At 49.6% G+C, this 19,281-nt stretch overlaps 1 protein-coding gene across 3 annotated transcripts in view; it reads right to left on the bottom strand.

Moving 5' to 3' along the window:
• FBXO7 (F-box protein 7) overlaps positions 1-19,281 on the bottom strand; it is a 415,977-nt gene that overhangs the window by 355,459 nt on the left and 41,237 nt on the right. Inside the window, exon 1 of one of the 3 annotated variants that reach the window (XM_069628789.1) lies at positions 10,020-10,172. The exons of 1 other annotated variant lie outside the window; for it this stretch is intronic. The gene's annotated coding sequence lies outside the window, so the exon portion shown is untranslated. Of the gene's footprint in view, positions 1-10,019; positions 10,173-19,281 lie in introns of those variants that run through there. One more of the 3 variants, XM_069628790.1, reaches the window with a different exon arrangement.

The following is a 19,281-nucleotide window of genomic DNA, read 5'->3' on the forward strand; positions in this document are numbered from 1 at the left end:
TGCAATTGCCTCCTCTGCAGCCAACCATGCAAAACTTCTTAATGCAGCCAGGCAATTTCTCTCCATGGAGAACTGCACCAACATAGCTAGAGCCATCACTGTATCCCGGTTGAACTACTGCAATGTTCTCTTCCTAGGGACCTCCACTAAAAATCTTGAGAAACTGCAAGTAATTCAGAATAGTGCCCTGCGTGCAGCACAAGGTATCTCTAAAAGAGAACACATCACTGCCGCCAGAAAAACAGCCTACTGGCTCCCTATAAAGGAGGGTTATCTTCAAAGCCCTGACTCTCATCCACAAATGTATCCACCTCTCCGCACCAGCCTATCTGTCACAAAGAATCCACCGCCTCCTCCACAAGGCCTACCAGAACACCCTATGCTAATATGCTCTCCGTACCCAGGGTAAAAAGAGCTAGAGCAGGGGGTGCCAGCTTCCCTTACCTTGCCTCCCTACACTGGAACGCCCTCCCGACCACCCTGCGGGCCGAACCATCACTCATTGCCTTCCGCAAGGCTATGAAAACCACCCTGTTCGCTTGATCAACTCTACTAGCTGATGTGACGACTTGCCCCTCCCCTAGGGATACTGCAAATCCTTCACCACTGCAAATAGTCTACTGTACTATGACTCTCAATGCATATTATGTATAATACCTATACTGTCAAATGCTTGAACTCTGACCCCACTGTAACTAAGCTTCCTACAAGTAACAGCGCCACAATGCCCCTGGGCTGTCTGTGCGCTATACAAATGTAATAAATAAAATAACCAGGATGCTTAATTATGAGGACCTATTTGAAACACTCAGTGCAAAGTTAACACGGTGGAATCATCTACTGATTTCATTGATGGGACGTCTTTCATTAATCAAAATGGTCATACTCCCAAAGTTGCTTTACCTATTCAGCACTATACTGGTGTGGTCCAGGAGGACCTTCCTCACCAAAATGCAGGGAGCGTGCTCGGCCTTTATCTGGAAAGGTCCACCCAGAGTGAGCTGGGAATGGCTGACTATGACATATGAGAAGGGTGGATTAGTGGCACCTGACTTCCAACTATATTTCCTCACTGCACAGGCCTATTACGTGGAAGTACTGGGCGGGGGAGGGCCAAGATGATCCACACACAGCGATCAAAACATACAAGGAAGGACCAGTGAAGCTCCTGCACAGACTGGTGCCGAGAGGACCCCAAAATGATAACTCTATGAACCTAACACTAGTGACGTGCAGGGCATGGGACAGATTAGCTGGGGACACCAGAGACACAGTGCTGTACAACCCTGGGATGCCTAAATGGGACGCACCCTATGTCCCTCCATCGCAAGATACGACACTAGCCACACACTGGAAGGAGGGAGGTGTATGCCTCTTTGCTGATGTATTTTCAGATGGACATTTTGTAGATTGGGACACGATCAAGACGATTGTGGGGGACAATCCACTCCAAAAACTCCAGTAACTCATGCTGAGATCAGCAATGGCGGATATGCGGGAGAGCTTCCCAAAAGAACCCCCGATGCATCTTGGTCTGGGATACGTGGCCACCCCAAGTTCGTTGAGGAAATCAGCCTTCACGCTTTACAAAATCAGCCTTGCTAATAGAGCAACCCAGAGCACAAAAGCTAGAGGGGAATGGGAACAAGACTTGGGAACCTCATACACATAAGCACAGTGGTCGCAATTATGTGGTTTAACAAAAAATATATCATGCAATTCCAGGTACCGACTGATCCACTATAAGATAATTAACCGGGTACACTACACCCCAGCCTGACTCCAAAGCATATACAACACAACATCCGGGAAATGCCCTAGGTGCAGAGGTGAAAACGCTGGTTATTACACATGCTGTGGTCGTGAACAAAACTCACAGGTTATTGGACTGAAGTCTGTGCTGCATTGGACGAGATGTCTGGCCACATCATACAGTGGGACCCGGGGATGTGTGAAACCTATGCAGATTCCTTATTTTGAGTTTATTGCTGGCAAAACTGATAATATTAATGCGCTGGAAAATCAAAGACCCCCCAACACGCGAGGATTGGATAAGAGATATGACCTGGGCAAATGACAACGAGGAGGTTTATACGAGTCTACTCCCTATGGCATCCTGGCCAAAAGACATTTGGGGCGCGTTCAGGCTATACCTAGATGACATAAGACAAAGGGAAGAAGACCAAGACGAAATGAGTAATGTAACTGTATAATGGTTGAATGATGCACCAAAGACCATGTGTGATAACGAGCGCTGTAACCATGAACAAAGTGTACTCTTGATCTGTGCAAGTTAAATAAAAGTTTAAAATAATAAAAAATAGACTGAATAAAGGTGAACATTGTTGGTAACAGGAGTTATGGGAATGGAGTGGTCAAAATCAATAGAGTAAAATAAGGTTACTATTAAGACTTTGTTCTGTGTCATATTATGCTAGACTATATTTTAGTTCGAAGTGTGATATTGTGGTGCCTTACTTGGCCGTAAACTATCAAAGTATAGCAATACACATCTATCTATAGCAGCGGTATTGAAACTGTGGGGCGCGCCCCTCTGGTGGGCCGCAGCCTCATGCCCAGGGGGGCGCGCACCCACAGCCTGAAGAGAAGAAAAAAAAAACAGGATACATTACAAAAGGATCGGGCTATTGCTTCAACAACAAGCAGCAGCCACATCCACGGCACCTGCCACACATTCTTAGTGCGACAGGGGCCGGGTCTTTGTGGGGCCTCAGGCTCCATTAAGAGCCTATTTATGAAAACAAAAGAAAAAGCACACACTTTCTTTTGCTGCGATGATGTTCCGCTGCAAAAGAAGGTGTGTGCTTTTTCTTTTGTCTTCATGAATAGGCTCCTAATAAAGCCTGAGGCCCCACAAAGGCCCGGCCCCTGTCGCACTAAGTACAGATGCCTGGCCTTTTTGGGGCCTCAGGCTCCCTTAGGAGCCTATTCATGAAGAATAGACGCGAATGGCACACATCACTCCCAAACTACACCTCTGTCATGTGACAAAACCCCTCCTCAATATGAATAAATAATTACTATATAAATTAAGCTGGTTTCATTACATTGTAATTCAAATACTGTACAGAAGAATTCTAAATGTGAAAACACAGCTGGTGCTGCCCAAGTAAATAGTTTTTCTGTCACCTGCTCTTAGGGAAGGCCTTGCCTGAATGCAGTTTCAAACTGTCCATACTGGCACACTGCAGTGTGAACAGCCTACCGGGGACTGAGGGCACACTGGCCTGGCCCTGTGTGGCAGATGTTCTCTTCGTACCCCCTCACTTGTATTTTGCAAGGGGCAATCCTAGACTAACGATATGAATTATTCTCTGATAGAAGGTTATCATTCTAAGATGGACAGTCTGGTACACTCTTATTGTACTCTTTCAAAATACCTCTCCGAGAGTGGGAAAGGGAACAAATAGCACCAATGAGGATCCCAGAGCATTTCAGGACTATACCAGTGATCAGAGATCACTACATTTGATAAAAGAAAGTCTGTGATCAAAGGAGTGTATGTGTGACTCTCTAAATTCATAACTGATGCATGGCTTGGTGCTCACATCACGGTTCACAATGCTCACCCTAATATTAAAATGTTAGGAACCATGAACCATACATGTTCATTTGGACAGCTTACGTTTTTGGAAGCAAGTATAAAATGGCTGTAACATCAGCCACTCAAATGGAGGTACAGGGGCTCGTTTGCTTCTTGTTTCTGAAGAATCTTAGAGTATAAAGGGCTGGGTTTCAGTGTGACATGCCCAACCCCAATACAGAAACATCTTTAGGGAATTATCTCTACAGACATGGTAGGATACAGCACAAGAGAGACCCAATAAACAATGCACAGAAAGGCTACACAGAAAGGATTGTACCACTTTCAAACTTTAGCCGGACCAGTAATAAGCTGATGAAACATTTGACAGAAAACCGTTTTCTAATGCATGGTAGAGGGTGCACAGATCCTCAGCCACTATCTCCTCAATATTACGCAGGCTTTGCAGGTTATTCAGCAAAAAAGAGCAGGCCCACGCTTTATCTAACAGAGCTGGAATTAGCATCTTTTATTAGTGCTGGCCTGCAGCTAATGAAAATCATGGTGTAGCAGTGTAGAAAGGGCGTTTCACCTAGTGGATTTACAAAGTGAGGCAACTTCTTTGATTGCTTTATGTCTAAGTGTGGGCACATCATGGCATGCTCGTCAGAGTCACATATACAAAACATTCCAGTGTGCTCTTGTATGGGCATCAGACATTCCGCAGCCATCTCTATAAAAAAAAAAAATAACACCAACACAAAGGGGTGGGGCAGGAGGGACCCGAACAATAGATTTTTTGCTCAGGGCTTGGCATAAAAAGTTTGAAGACCACTATCTATAGCGAGAAAATATAATTTGTGCTTTCTATGCAGCCACTGCTCATTAGACTGTGTGAAAGGGGGATGTACATAAAACAGGGTGTTAGCTGCCACCTATGTCAAATGACATAACACCAGTGGTTGAAGTGTACGAAAAGAAGTAGTGGAACCATTTCACTGCTGGCTTGCCAGCGCTCAGCACAAACCCCATTGCCACGCCCCCTCCCACGCACAATACAACCCACCAGACATATGCACCTGCTGTTTAAGGGAATGTTCAGTGCAGTGCACTGAAAGTGCAAGTTTCAACTTCTTCCTACACTTTATGATTATAAAACTAAACCATTCTGGAACGGTTTCTTTTTAAAATGAAAAGTATGGGAAGAGTAAAACTTAATTAAAAAAAGTAGAGGAGCACCGCTCCCGCCCACCTCATAACAAAACCTAACCAACTTGTATAACAAAACAGGCATTATAAACCAAAAAAAAAAATATTAAGGGGTGCAGGGTGAATACATATTTTCATAAATAGATAATTTTTTGTTTTTATCAAACCTCCCTTAAAAACCCAAAAATTCTAATTTGGTTTCAATATCACAATATACTTAAAAAAGACTAAAAAGGAGGGGAAAAACACAATGGTGGAGTAGGGTTAGGTTTAGATGTAGTGAGGAAGTGGAATTCTAAGGGGTGTGCTTTAGATTAAAGCGTTTACCCACCTAATAGGTGCTTGAGATTAAAGAGTTTATCCACCTAATAGGAAGTTTGACAACAAAAGCACAATTTCAAGATAACCTTTCCGACAGAAATTAATTTGGGGGAAAACAGATATATCTAACAGACCAACATTGCACAACATGTCCCTGCAGATTAAACATGACATGATGTACCATGACATAACACAGTGTAGCATACGAAAAAAATACCAACGATAGCAACGCAAAGGTAGCATGTCTTAAAACGCACACACGTTCTTTTCTTCCTCCAGACCCACCACTCCTAAATTTGAGGCCTGCGACTATGAATGGGCGTGGAGATATGAAGTCATGGGCAAGGGACAGAAATTATAAAGACAGAGGTCTCCATTGTTCACACCCTTCATTCATTCCACCCTGAACAAATGTCCTCTTTCCTTTTATCTTGAAACTACGGGATTTTCGGCCTGCTGGGCCGCAGAAGGATACTTAATCATTGGAAAGAAATTGTGTCTTCCATGATATGGAATTATTTGTTTGCATGTTGTTATACATACGGCTAATACGCTGGCTTCTCATTTGCTGCCTAATGCTTTGAGACACTGCAGCGTGTCGCAAAACAACTAAATAAATTAATCAAATTAAAAAGCACATGGTTTCAAAAGCTACATCAAACAAAAGAGGCATTAGTGGAACCAGGTTGACTATACCTAGGCCCAACGGCCCTGAGAGGGAATGTAAGAAGGGCGGATGCCTTCAAGCACCTCCCAGTGGACCAACCTGTGTGGCCCTGAAGACACTCTCAAGGAATAGAATGGAATGGGATTCAGTTTAATGTTACAGTAGGCATCGTTTATACTGCAACAAAAGTCAAATTATGTTCATAGGATTTTATACTGAACCAAATCACCAACGCAGTAGTTTCAGAGTGCCTAGGCTTGTCTGTGGAGTGGCTTCTATGCCTCCACCTACTGTATAAACAACTAATGGAAAGGAATGAGAATGGGAAAGATAAGAGAATATCTTCAGTTTGGACACAACAACATGTCATGTCATGTCATGATACAGCATATAATTTCCAGTAAACTTCCAATCAGGCACTCCCAGTAAGTTTGACATTCCCCTGAAAACTACCAGTACCACCCTGAACAAGACCGAGATGCAAATGGGAAATCCCTGCTTGTGAAGCTGAATCTGAATCTGAAAAAGAAAAACACACACATATCCCTATACCCCATCTATATTTATACAAGTGAAAATGTGTGGGTTTGTGGCTTGGCAAAGCCAAGTTCATTATACAATTCCAGACCGTTTCACCAATCTGCACCAAATTTTGCATTGTTACCTGTTAGGATGCTCCGGATATTACTGGCTACATGACATTTGGACACCCCACCCTTTTCCCTGGATTTCCGCACCTTCACACATGAGACTGTTGCCTGAAATCGGCGAAACATCAATGTGGTCGTAGAAGGACCAGTCTCGACACGAGGAACAACACTCGAGGTCCCATAAAACCACGTTTCAAGGCCCTTTGATGCATGGGTTCCGAGATATTTGCACAGCAACAAACTGCACCACGCCAGGGTGAGGCGACAGGTGGGGAGAGAGCACAGAAGGTGCCAGCATGCAGCAGCACACCAACTCTCGCCTCCCGCCAAAGTCTGCTGCGGGGTATGTCAGACAGCTACACGCACCCATTCTCAGTGCAGTTTACTTCAGAGTGCAAAGCACATCAAGCAATAAGCGAATCAGAACAGCGACCTACAGATTAATTGATTTTCAACCATTGATGAGAGTGTTGTCATGTTTGTCTGCAGAACCCGTTCGGAGACTCTAAAGAGAACTTTTAGAAAAGGCTTTTACAAATACTTGAGTAAAATTATTACGTATGATCCCGTAAGATAAGAACTGCTTTGCTATTGGCACCTATAAATGAATGACAAAATGTCGTCTCTACATCAAGAACCTCGGCGATAGTCCAATTATTTTCGGTCTCTCAGCAGTGCATGCTCTCAGATACAGATAATGTTCCGTTTCCTGCAGGGAACTAAACTCTCCTTCTTCAATGCAGTCATGTTTATACACATCAGGTAATAGAAATACGTAAAGAAAAGTAGCCAATTGAGAAAGTCAGAAGTGCTCATTTTTTTCCAATAGAACAGTTCAACTTGTAGCTTAAGGGACACTTCACAAGTATACTGACGTCAACATAATTTAGTGAAAAAAGAACACTGCAAAATGTTTTGACGGAAGGTAAAGGCTCAAGAGGGTTTACAGGGAAAAGAATGTGTCATGAAACCCCTACAATAAGCAGGGACATAAAGCGTTATAGGACACTCTCAACAACACGTATAAAAGTAGTAGAACAGTGGAACATCACACTTAATCCCAGAACAGCAGAAGAGGACCAGTGGATTCAAATATGTTTGCCATGATACCCCTTCACTTGACAATTCTTCATTTTGCTGGAGCTAGGAGTCAATAATCTTGGGGTAGACAGGGACAGGCAGGGGAGAGCGGTGGTCGTTAGGTGTGAACTAGGGTGGGCAGGTATTAAACACTGTGGGTTAGGGTGACAAGCAAGCTGATGTATCTTCTGGAGGTATCAACTACAAGCAGGACACACAGGAACCACCAGGGAGCCAGGGTTATAAAAGGTAAATGCTTCCTTATTTGTTACAGCTTCAGTAGGAAGGTGAGAGAAGGAGATCAATAGTATGCTGCCTTCAACCTTGGCTCTCTCCCTGCTAGTCCCTAACCGTCCAACCTGGAACCCTCTCACTCGCCACCTTCCATACCTCACACCAACATTCCAAGCTCCACAGCTCTCATACCAGATATAAACCATACATTTACTATGATACAACACAAGCATTAGAAGTGGTGAACTTGGGCAGGCAGTGTGAGTTTTGTAGAAAGGGGTACGCTAGGGTGTGTGAGCAGTCAGGGCATAGCTAGGGCAAAGCTTGTACAGGAAGGGGTGGGGTAGGGAGGGATGAGCTCAATGCTGGTCAAGAAGCAGCAGCAGAGTGAGAATGAGAGCGTGAAACGCTGAGGAGTGCAGTTGGAGCAGCCAGAGGGTGGTCCTTGACAGTACCTTTATGCCGGTCTAGTTCTGGAGCAGTCTTGAACAAGTTTATGCAATGCAGGGACAGTGGAAGAGCCACAGGGCAGCATACGAGTCTCCAGGTGGGGAGACGGATAAAAGAAAACCACCATTGCTGGAATAACTGGGCAGAGTATGGGCGGGGAGTTGCAGAGAAAGGATGGAGTTGGAAGCAGTGGCGCAGCGAGAGGACGGCAGATTGTCTCTTCTTTGGAGAACCAACTCACAGGAGCACCACGAAGTGTGCTTCCAGCAGTAGCGTATAAGGAACACGGAAATAAATCAAGGTATACGAACTCCTGATGGGCAGTTAGTAAAACAACACTTCAGTGGTTTATATGGTAGAAAGCACAAGAAATATCAAATCGTACAACAGACGATACACGCCACAAGCTCTGCCAACCAAATATTCTTCTACTCAACATCCTTTTCCTTCGCTGTAGCATTGTTTTGACTCCAACACCAATAAAATGGCTTTTCACGTTCCATGAGAATTTTTTTTATTCCCAATCCTAAATGACATATTCGCAAATGCCTTAAGTCTTCTTGCATGCACTCTGAAACTGCTAAGGTACCATCTGACGTGTAACATACACCAAAATATATACATAAATTATTCCTTAGAAATTACATTATTTTTAAATAAAAGCATGATCAACAAAAATCTACCTATGAAACTCTCCAGCACCGTTCCTGCTCCTTACAACGCCTCTCAGCTGCAGAAACGACAAATCCTAGTCAAATTCAATGTAATGCATTGGTCGAAGTGCACGAAAAGAAGTAGTGGAACTATGTTCCCTACTGGCCTGCACCGTTCCCCACAAACCCCATTGATGCGCTCCCACCAATGCACAATACAAACCGCAAAACACATGCACCTGATGTTTAAGGAAACATCCAGTGCAGTCCACTGAAAGTGCAAGTTTAAACGTATTCCTACACCATTATTTTAAAATGAAACCGTTCCGGAACGGTTTCTTTTTAAAATAAAAGTATATGAACGGTAAAACCTATTTAAAAGAAGTAGAGGAGCACTGCTCCCGCCCACTTCGACCACTGATGTAATGATGTTTCATACTTGCTTGACAATGCAAACCATCAAAACATGAAGATGTGCTAAGCGCCAGGGCTGACCCTAGGCATGGCCCGGGAAGTATGTGACGTAGACCACGGCGCGCGCTCATGGGGGCCACGTAGCAACCAACCATCCTGTGTATGTCGAGAAACATGGGTTGTATTCCCGAGGTCGAGCTCTGCTTTCATGTAAAAAGGTCTTCTTTTCTGCCTGTCTCGGGAAGGCGTGCTGTGACATCCCATCCCAACCCTCCGTGACAGCTCGGGAGACAAATAGTCCACCTTCCGTCCCCCACCTCTCTGGAGGCCCAGCAGACACTTGGGAGGTTGGCACTGGCAGACACCCAGCAGGTTCCCCTTGGGACTTCACAAATACCTAACTACTTATTATTCTTTGGTCTGGCAGATTACTAAGGTAACCATTACTTTAGAGAAGATTTCATAATGTTCCAGTGATCGGAACTGCAAGTGGGGCATTTTTATTCTACTGAGCAAATAACAAGCACAACTTAGACAACAAAATGAATGCCTTCTTTCAAAACAATTAACATAAGTTGTACAACAAAGTTTTAAACCACCTCCTTTATTTTCGTGTGTCTTCATTTGACACAACAGAACGTTTTTTTTGGGGTAAAATGTCACATTTCCCGGGCCTCACGTCATTTATGAAGAATGCATTTGATAGACACACGGTTTCTCTACGAGATCTCTGCCTATACGGTTTTGGAACCAAACACACATTTAAACCTGAAGATCTCAAAGAACAAGGTGACCACCTGTAGGCTATAGATTGACGGAAAGTTTTACTTCTATCTTCTTGCTCCCAACTGGATAGGTGTCATCAGGTATCTAGGTTATAGTAAACAGAAGCAAGATGACTGACTTGTCCCATTTTTTTCCGTAGGGTAGTGATGGATTCCCATTAAAGGAACGGACCTAGCAACGTGTACTCGTCACGTGCCCTTCAAGTTACGTGCAATACAATGTACGTCCCACTGGTCGTATCTAGTTCCCATCCGAAAAACGGACCATAGCAACGGCCTGTTCACTCTTCACGTGACTTGCGGCGTCATACTTATGATTTTTGGGAGACATTTTATTGAGGGGAAGAGGGAAGGGTCTGAGTCTGGCTGCCGGTGCAACCAGAATATGCGTGCTTTTCTGGGGGCATTTTCTCCGGGATACCAGGAACGTTTCTTCAAGACCCCTGATGGAGCAATCGATTTCGTCTTGTCCCTCATGATCGTCATTTGTCTGAGCGGAAAGGTTCTGGCTTCCAGTCTGCAAGCAGGGTGGCCAACTTTTTTAGATGCTTTTGCAGGACACAAGGCGGTGAAGACCTCACAGCGTCCACGTTTGCCCCCCCCCCCTTTCTGTGTACTACCACTGGGCACGGGCAGAATCAATGCATTGCCCCTGCAGCTGCTGACCTGACTGCACAGCAGGCCTGTCACGTCAGCAGCTGCGGGGGCAATTGAATGCAATAGGACTTTTATTCGAGCGGGGAGTGGGGTCTTATACATACATTTCCCACTAATCACAATAACAGTGGCTGTCAAGTGGCAGCTAATCTGTAACACAGGGATGGGTGCACAGCATTTAGCTGTGACCTGTGCGCCCTGCTGCGGCCGGCCCCAGCCCCCAGCATGCTTAATTGTGGCTCCTGACTTGCTCCGTTCGAGCACAAATTGTGCTGAACAGAGGAAGTCGGGACAACCTGCGTCCCGCAGTGCCACTCAGCAAACTGCAGGACAGAGTGCCCAATTACAGGTAAATCCCGCAAAATACGACACAATTGGCCACCCTAGTTGCAAGAGCAGCAATCTGTGTGCTCTTGGCTGGCTGAGAATGCCACAGGGCTGCTGTGCGCTATACAGATGTTAATAAAATAATACAAATAGCATTTTCTTCGGTATACCGTGAACGTGCCTGCAAGACACCAGATTGAGACGGGGGAGCGGAAAATTACATTTACTTTAAAAATCATGTTCAGCTATTTAACGTGAAAGGTATGGAGGGCAAAGAATAGGGACAGTGGATGGCAGTGTTTAACTGATCAAAGGGGGCTAATAGAGTAATGTAATGTTTGATGATGGTGTGTTTAGGATGGGCGGTTTTACAGGGGGTCGGCTGGGGCTATTTGCGTGTGGTTCAGGAGAGACACATGGGCTGCTTGGTGTGGGTCTGCAAGGGGGAAGGGGCATCTTGCTATGTGGAGGGAGGATGGGGCATTATGGTATTGGCCTAAAGGTAGGGATGGGGTATCTTGGTGGGGTCTGAATGGTTGGGTAGGGACTAGTGGTGTGGGTCTGGATGGAGGGATAGGGTACATTGTTGTGGGTTTGGGGGAAGGGATGGGACATTGGTGTGTGTGGAGGGAGAGATGGGGCACAGTGGGTCTGGAGGAAGGTATGGGGGCATCTTGGGTCTGCAATGGATGGGGGCACATTGGTGTTTGTCTGAAACACGTATGGGGCATCTGTTGGTCTGCAGGGTGGCATGGGTCATCTATGTGTGAGTGGGATGGGGTACATTGGTGTGGGTTTGATGGGAGGGATGGGGACATAGGTCTGTTGTTGGGGACGTGGGGCACATTGTGGGTCTGTGGGAGGGATGGTTCATCTAGGTGTGGGTCTGGAGGGCGGGATGGGGCATCTTGCTGTGTGGATGGAGAGATGGCATCATGGTGGGGTCTGCAATGGATGGGGGCACATTGGTGTCGGTCTGGAACAGGTAAGGGGCATCTGTTGGTCTGGAGGGTGGGATGGGCCATCCTGGTGTGGGTGGAATGGGGACATCTGTGTGCATCTGGAGGGTGGGATGGGGGCATCTTGGTGTGGCTCTGGAGGGAGTGGGTGGAAGCACACTGGTATTGGTTTGATGGGAGGGATGGGCTACATTGGTGTGGGTCTGGCGTACATTGGTGTGGGTCTGGGGAAGGACGGGGCACATTGGTGTGGGTCTGCAGAGAGGGATAGAGCATCCTGGTTTGGGTTGTATGGGGATAACAGTGTGGGTCTGGAGGGAGGGGATGGGGGCACATTGCTGTGGGTTTGATGGGAGGGACGGGAACACTGGTCTGGGGGAGGGATAGGGGAACATTGATGTGGGTCTGGGGAACAATGGGGGTATATTGGTGTGCATTGGGATGGATGGTGGCATCTTGGAGTCTGCAATGGATGGGGGCATATTGGTGTTGGTCTGAAACAGGTATGGGGCATCTGTTGGTTTGGAGGGTGGGATGGGGACATCAGTGCATCTGGAGGGTGGGATGGGGCAAATTGGTTTGATGGGAGGGATGGGACACATTGGTGTGGGTTTGATGGGAGGGACGGGGCAGATTAATGTGGGTCTGTAGGGAGGGGATGGGGTCACATTGGTGTGGATTTGATGGGGGGCATTGGTCTGTCTGGGGGAGGGATGGGGCACATAGTGGGTCTGGGGGGAGCGATGGTGTGGGTCTGGAGGGAGTAATGGAGGCACAGTGTGGGTCTGCAGTGATGGATGGATCGTCTAGGTGTCGGTCTGGAGGGCAGGATGGGGGCATCTTGCTGTGTGGAGGGACTGATGGTGGCATCTTGGGGAGTCTGAAAAGGATGAGGGCACATTAGTGTTGGTCTGGAACAGGTATGGGGCATCTGTTCTGGAGGGTGGCATGGGTCATCTAGGTGTTCGTTGGGAGGGTGGGATGGGGACATCTGTGTATCTGGGGAGTGGGATGGGGCATCTTTGTGTGGGTCTGGAGGAAGAGATGGGGCATCTTGGTGTGGGTCTGGGAAGGATGGGGCACATTGGTCTGGAGGGAGTGATGGGGCAAATGTATTTGGGTCTGAAGGGTGGGATAGGGCATCTTGGTGTGTGGAGATGGATATCTTGGTTTGAGTCTGGAGGGCAGGATGGGGGCTTCTTCCTGTGTGGAGGAGGGTGGGGCATCATGGTATGGGTGTCGAGGGGGGGATCCGTGGCATTTTGGTGGGGTCTGGCATGGAGGGTTGGTGGCATCTTGGTGGGCTCTGGAATGGAGGGATGGGCCATCTTGGTGTGAGGCTAGAGGCATGGTGGCATCTTGGTATGAGTCTGAGAGGGAGGTATGGGACATCTTGGTGTGGGTCTAAGAGGGAGGGATGGGGCATATTGGTGTGGGTTTGAGAGGGAGGGATGGGGCACAGGTGTGGGTATGCAGGGAGGGATAGGGACATTGGTGTGGGTCTGGAGGGAGGGTTGGGGCACATTGGTGTGGGCCTGGAGGGAGGGATGGGGTACATTGGTGTGTTTCTGGAGGGAGGTATTGGGGGCTCATTGGTCGGGGGAGGGATGGGGCATCTTGCTGTGTGGAGGGAGGATGGAACATCATGGTATGGGTCTTGAGGAAGTGATGGCGCATCTTGGTGGAGTCGGGATCGGAGGGGGGCATTGTTGATCTGGAATAGAGGGACAGGGCATATAATGGGGGGCATGTCAGAGAAAGATGCAGAATGTGGGTCTGAGTGAGGGCTGGAGCACTCTGGTGGGAAGGAAGGGGGCATCTGGGTGTGAATGGAGGGATGGGGTATGTATGTCTGGAGAGAAGGATGTTGGTCTATGAGAGGGGTGGGAGCATGTGTGTGTCGAAGGGATGGGATAATCTGAGTGTTTGTATAGAGAGAGGGCGGATGGCACTATCTAAGTGCGAGTCTGGAGGTAGAGGTGAAGCATATGGGTGTGACTGGAGAGGGGTGGAGCCTCTTAGTGTAGTTATGGAGGGACGGATGTTGGTATCTTTGAGTGGGTTCGGAGGGAGGGATGGTGGCATGCGGGTCTGGAGGAAGGTGGCATTTGAATCTGGAACGTGTGTTTCAAAGGAGAAATGGGGCATTTGATTGTGAATTGGGACATGTAGGGCTGGGATATTTGCTTGTCAGTGGGGGCATGAAGAATCATTACCAGCGGAGCAGCCGGAGGGGAGAGCCGCAGGCCCGACCTCGGTTACGTCCCAGACGTGCACACCCACCGCCCGGGGCACCCCTCGCACTACAGTCTGGCCAGCAGAGCGGTCCGAGGCATGTGGGCAACCAGGCGCCGGGGAGCAGCTTTCACCAGAAGGGGGTCCGCAACCCAGCAGATGGACGGGGACGCCTGGCAGGCATTGGTGGCGTACCCCAGTTGGCAGGGAAGTCCAGAGTGGGGGCAGCCGGGAGCCGAGGGAAACCTGGCTGTTCTCGAGGGATGCCTCCCCAGGCAGATGGGCCCAGCATGCCAGGCCAAGCCCTGAGCCATGGCGCAGCAGGCTTACTCGGGTGGGTGTTGAGGTTGCAGCCGCCCACATCTGTGGTCAAGCGATGGCCAGTCCTGCTGGCGCATCTGGAAACCTTCCTTCGTGCCCAGGTACCTGCAGCTTGGCCCTGTGTGGCCAGGCTGGGGTTTGAAGATTTGAAGACTCTAGCGGTCGCACCCAACCCCCTGTCCATGCTGTCTCTGTCCCGCCCCCTCTGCCGCCGCCCCCCACGAAAGGGGCGCGGAGGGGTTCGGGCTGGTGGCGAAGCGGCCTGCCTCCATCCCCGTGCAAAGTGCTGTACTGCTGCAGGCGGCGGCAAGGCTTCCCGGGCTGAGAGTTTTTTTTGTTCTAAAACCACAATGGTCTCGGTAGACTCCCAAGTGGGCAAACTAGACAGGATGCTGGGTTGTCTCTCCACCAGCGCCACTGCCTCCCCCTGGCCTCTTCTGCACCTGCAGGGACAGGCCAACACCTGGCATGGAAGTCGAAATCCGTTAAGGAGTGTGTAACAATTTACCTGCAAAATCAACTAGCCCTGAAAATTGATGTCACTGGAGCGTCTGGCCCATACCCGGCCAGCGCTGAGAGCCGCAGGGGCTAAGCCGCAACGAGTAAGAGGGCCGGTGCAGTGCGCACGGAAGCCCAGGGCGAGGGCCCAGGTGGACCTACTGCAGGGGCAGATCTTGGTTGTAGCAGATATTCAAACAAGAACTTTGAAGGCTGAAGTGGAGAAGGGTTCCATGTGAACAGCAGTTGAGCATGGGTCAGTTGGTCCTAAGAAATGGTCGAGCACCGTTCGGACGGGAGCGCCATTCGGAAGGGAGTCGAGTTCAGATCCCCGAACTCAGTGGCGGAGACGTGCGGCGTCCATTGCGGTAATGCAAATGATCCCAGAGAAGCTGGCGGGATCCCCGGGGAGAGTTCTGTTTTCTTTGTGAAGGGCAGGGCACCCTGGAATGGGTTCGCCCCGAGAGGGGCCAGAGCCTTGGAAAGTGTTGCAGTTCTGGCGGCGTCCGGTGAGCTCTCGCTAGTCCTTGAAAATCCGGGGGAGATGGTGTAAATCTCGCGCCAGGCCATACCCATATCCGCAGCAGTTCCCCAAGGCGAACAGCCTCTGGCATGTTGAAAATGTAGGTAAGGGAAATTGGCAAGTCACATTTGTAACTTCGGGAAGGGCTGGGTTGGACACATGATTCTTGATGTGAGCCAGGCCCTTCTTGTGGATCGCCCCAGCTGCAGTGGTCGCCTCTCTCCATTCCCCTCCTGACTTGGAACTGGTGCAGATCAGGGGAATCCAACTGTTAAATTAAAACGAAGCACCGCGTAAGGCTCACGGTGGGTGTTGACGCAATGTGATTTCTGACCAGTGCTCAATGTCAAATTGAAGGAATTCAATGAAGCGCGGGTAAACGGCAAGAGTAACTATCACTTTCTTAAGGTAGCCAAATGCCTCATCATCCAATTAGTGACGCGCATGAATGGATGAACGAGATTCCCACTGTCCCTACCTACTATCTAGCGAAACCACAGCCATGGGAACAGGCCTGCCAGAATCAGCGGGGACAGAATACCCTGTTGAGAGTCACATCTAGTCTGGCACTGTGAAGAGACATGAGAGGTGTAGGATAAGTGGGAGGCCCTCAAGCCGCCAGTGAAATACCACTACTTTAATCATTTTTTTCACTTACCCAGTGAGGCGTGGGCGAGCCCCGTGGGACTCTCGCTTCTGGCTCCAAGTGTTGGGCGCGACCCATTCCAGGGACAGTTGCAGGTGGGGAGTTTGACTGGGGCGGTACACCTAGAAAACCATAACGCAGGTGTCCTAAGACGAGCTCAGGGAGGACAGAAACCTCCCAAAGAGCAGAAGGGCAAAAGCTTGCTTGATCTCGATTTTCAGTATGAATACAGACCGTGAAATGGGGCCTCAGGATCCTTCTGACTTTTTGGGTTTCAAGCAGGAGGTGTCAGAAAAGTTATCACAGGTATAACTGGCTTGTGGTGGTCAAGCGTTCATAGCGACGTCGCTTTTTGATCCTTCGATGTTGGCTCTTCCTATCATTGTGAAGCAGAATTCACCAAGCGTTGGATTGTTCACCCACTAATAGGGAACATGAGCTGGGTTTAGACCGTCGTGAGACAGATTAGTTTTACCCCACTAATTATGTGTTTTTGCAATAGTAATCCTGCTCAGTATGAGAGGAACCACAGGTTCAGACAATTGGTGTATGTGCTTGGCGGAGGAGACAATGGGGCAAAGCTACCATCTGTGGGATTATGACTGAACGCCTCTAAGTCAGAATCCCCCCTAACCGTAACGGTACTGCAGCGCAGCCTCGGTTGGCCTGGGATAGCAGGCCTCTGGGCCGTGGCGTAGAGCCTCTTGTCACAGGACTCAAGTGTCAACGGAAGAGGGCCACCTCTTTCGCCTTTAGTGCACAGCATGTTCGTGGGGAACCTGGTGCTAAATAATTCGTAGACCTGATTCTGGGGCAGGATTTCGTAAGTAGGAGAGCAGCTACCTTGCTGCGATCTATTGAAAGTAGTCCTCTGAGCCAAGCTTTTGTCAAAAGGTGCTGCGGTGGTGCAGCAAAGGCCTCCATCCTTCCGCTGTGCCGTGGGGCGCACAGGAAACTCCCACCCACCCTGGGTGCACATTTGTGAGGGGTGTGCGGGCTGGGTGGTTAGCATGGCACTCTCCTTCCTTCCTGGTCAGCCTGGCAGACCAGATGGCCCACCCCGCGGCAGGCAGAGTGGCTCGAACCAGCCCTTGGGAGGCAGGCGGGGAAGAGGCGTGGCAGCTTAAGCCCCAGCTACTGGACGGTGGCGTTGGGACGGGCACGGCCTGATGGCTGCCAGTCCATCTGGTTGGGGACCCGACCGGCCATCTAATCAGGTGGCCCCAGTGGCGGCTGGCCCGGCTGCCTCCTAAATTTGTCTCCAGTCGGGTTCCATAAACTCCCACTATGTGGGGGCCTAATAGTCGGTGTGGAAGTGACTACCTGCAGGGCGGCTCTGTGGCACAGGCGGTAGATACCTGCTCCGCACCTGGACCGATACAGGGAAGAGAGTCTGGGCCTTGGTTTTCCGGTGGCGGCTTAGTGCACAGAGGCTGTGCCTTAATCCTGGCCCCAGCAACGCTGTTTCCGAGTGCAGAACTTCCACTGAACACACTGATGGACGTTGGAAACTGGCCCCTGTTTCTGCATGGGTACAGGCTGGTAACGCAGCCCCACTGGAGCTCCGGGTGGCCGTGGCGCCTTCCCCGTCCTCGGGGTAATGTCACCCGTGTGTGACCAAGTCCAAAACGCAATGCTGGTGTCAAGGGGTGCCCCGGCGCGGTCCCCGTTCCTTCCTGGAGGGAAAAGTTCCCCCGCCTCTTGGGCAAGTGTCCTATAAAATGAGTTCAGAAAGTTGCCCACCCTACTGACAGAGAGCCATCTGGTCGTGCAATGCTTTCCAATGGGTCTGGATGGGAAGGGTTTTTGGCCCCCTACTGGGAGGTGCCCACAGCCAAGGGGTGGCAGCACCCCACCCCGACCGTCCTGGAGCTCTAGAGGGGGGCCTTTAGACCTTTTCCCTCTGGACAAGGACAGGGACCCTCCCGGGTCTCCCTGGGACCGCCGCTGGGCTTGGGGACGGACGACCCACATGCTAGACAGGTGGCTGGGGGCAGCATGCCCGGGCCAACTTAGAGCTTTTCCCTCTAGGCAGGGACCGGGACCCTGCCGGGGCTCCCCAGGACTGTCGCAGGGATGGACGACCCCCGTGGGAGACAGGCACACAAGGCTGTGCCCCCGGAGCTCTAGAGAGGGCCCCTTAACCCCTTAAGTGCCAAGGACGAGGTATCTCGTGTATAGGCGCGTTACAAACACCATATCGTATCATATCATATCATTGGAATTCCCTCCAGAGTGCCAAGGACGAGATAGCTTGTCCTTTTTGGCACCTTGTTTTGTGTGATCCCTGCAAAGCAGGGATCACACAAAACTGTAATCCAACCCCCGGGCTATGTGAGGAGGAGGTCCCCCCTCATTGCCAGGGGGCTGGATTACCTTCAGTTTCACGGCATGCATAAAGCATGCCGACGTGAAAGTGAAAGTAATTTTCACTGCAACAGCCATTTCGGGCTGCTGCAGTGAAAATGCAAGGTGAGTGTTCACCTTTCTCCCGCTCCATCTCCGGCTGTATTTCAAGCCGGAGATCGAGGGAGGAGTCGTTGGAAAGGGGAGATTCTCCCCTTTCCAACGATATCATTTGTGACAGCATTGCTGCTCACGGACCGAGCAGCAATGCCCACTAGACACCAGGGATGTCTTTACAGTGCGGGGGTAGGGGGACTGCTTACTTGGTAAGCCCCCCCCCCCCGAGGCCCCAAAGCATGGGGGCACATATATAAAGACCCCTGGGGGCAGATAGGTGACCATCTTCCCCCAGGGGTGGGGGCATAAAAAAAAGTGCAAAAAAAAAAAGTAATGGGGAGGGGGTTTGGGGGATACCTTCTGTGACAGCATTGCTGCTCACGGATCGGGCCCTCGATCCGTGAGCAGCAATGCACACTAGACACCAGGGATGTGTGTACAGTGGGGGTAAGGGGGGCTGCTTACTAGGTAAGTGCCCCCCTCTCCCCCGGTGCCCCCAAAGCATGGGGCCACATGCATGGAGACACCTGGGGAAGGATGGGTGACCATCTGCCCCCAGGGATGGGGGGGCAAAACATTTTTTTTTTTTAATGATCAAAAGCAGCATGGGAAGGGGCGAGGGGGGTGGGTACCGCTAGACACCAG

The sequence above is a fragment of the Ambystoma mexicanum genome, chromosome 12 (genome assembly GCF_040938575.1).
Source record: "Ambystoma mexicanum isolate Mex_15411 chromosome 12, UKY_AmexF1_1, whole genome shotgun sequence".
Classification (NCBI taxonomy): Eukaryota; Metazoa; Chordata; class Amphibia; order Caudata; family Ambystomatidae; genus Ambystoma; species Ambystoma mexicanum.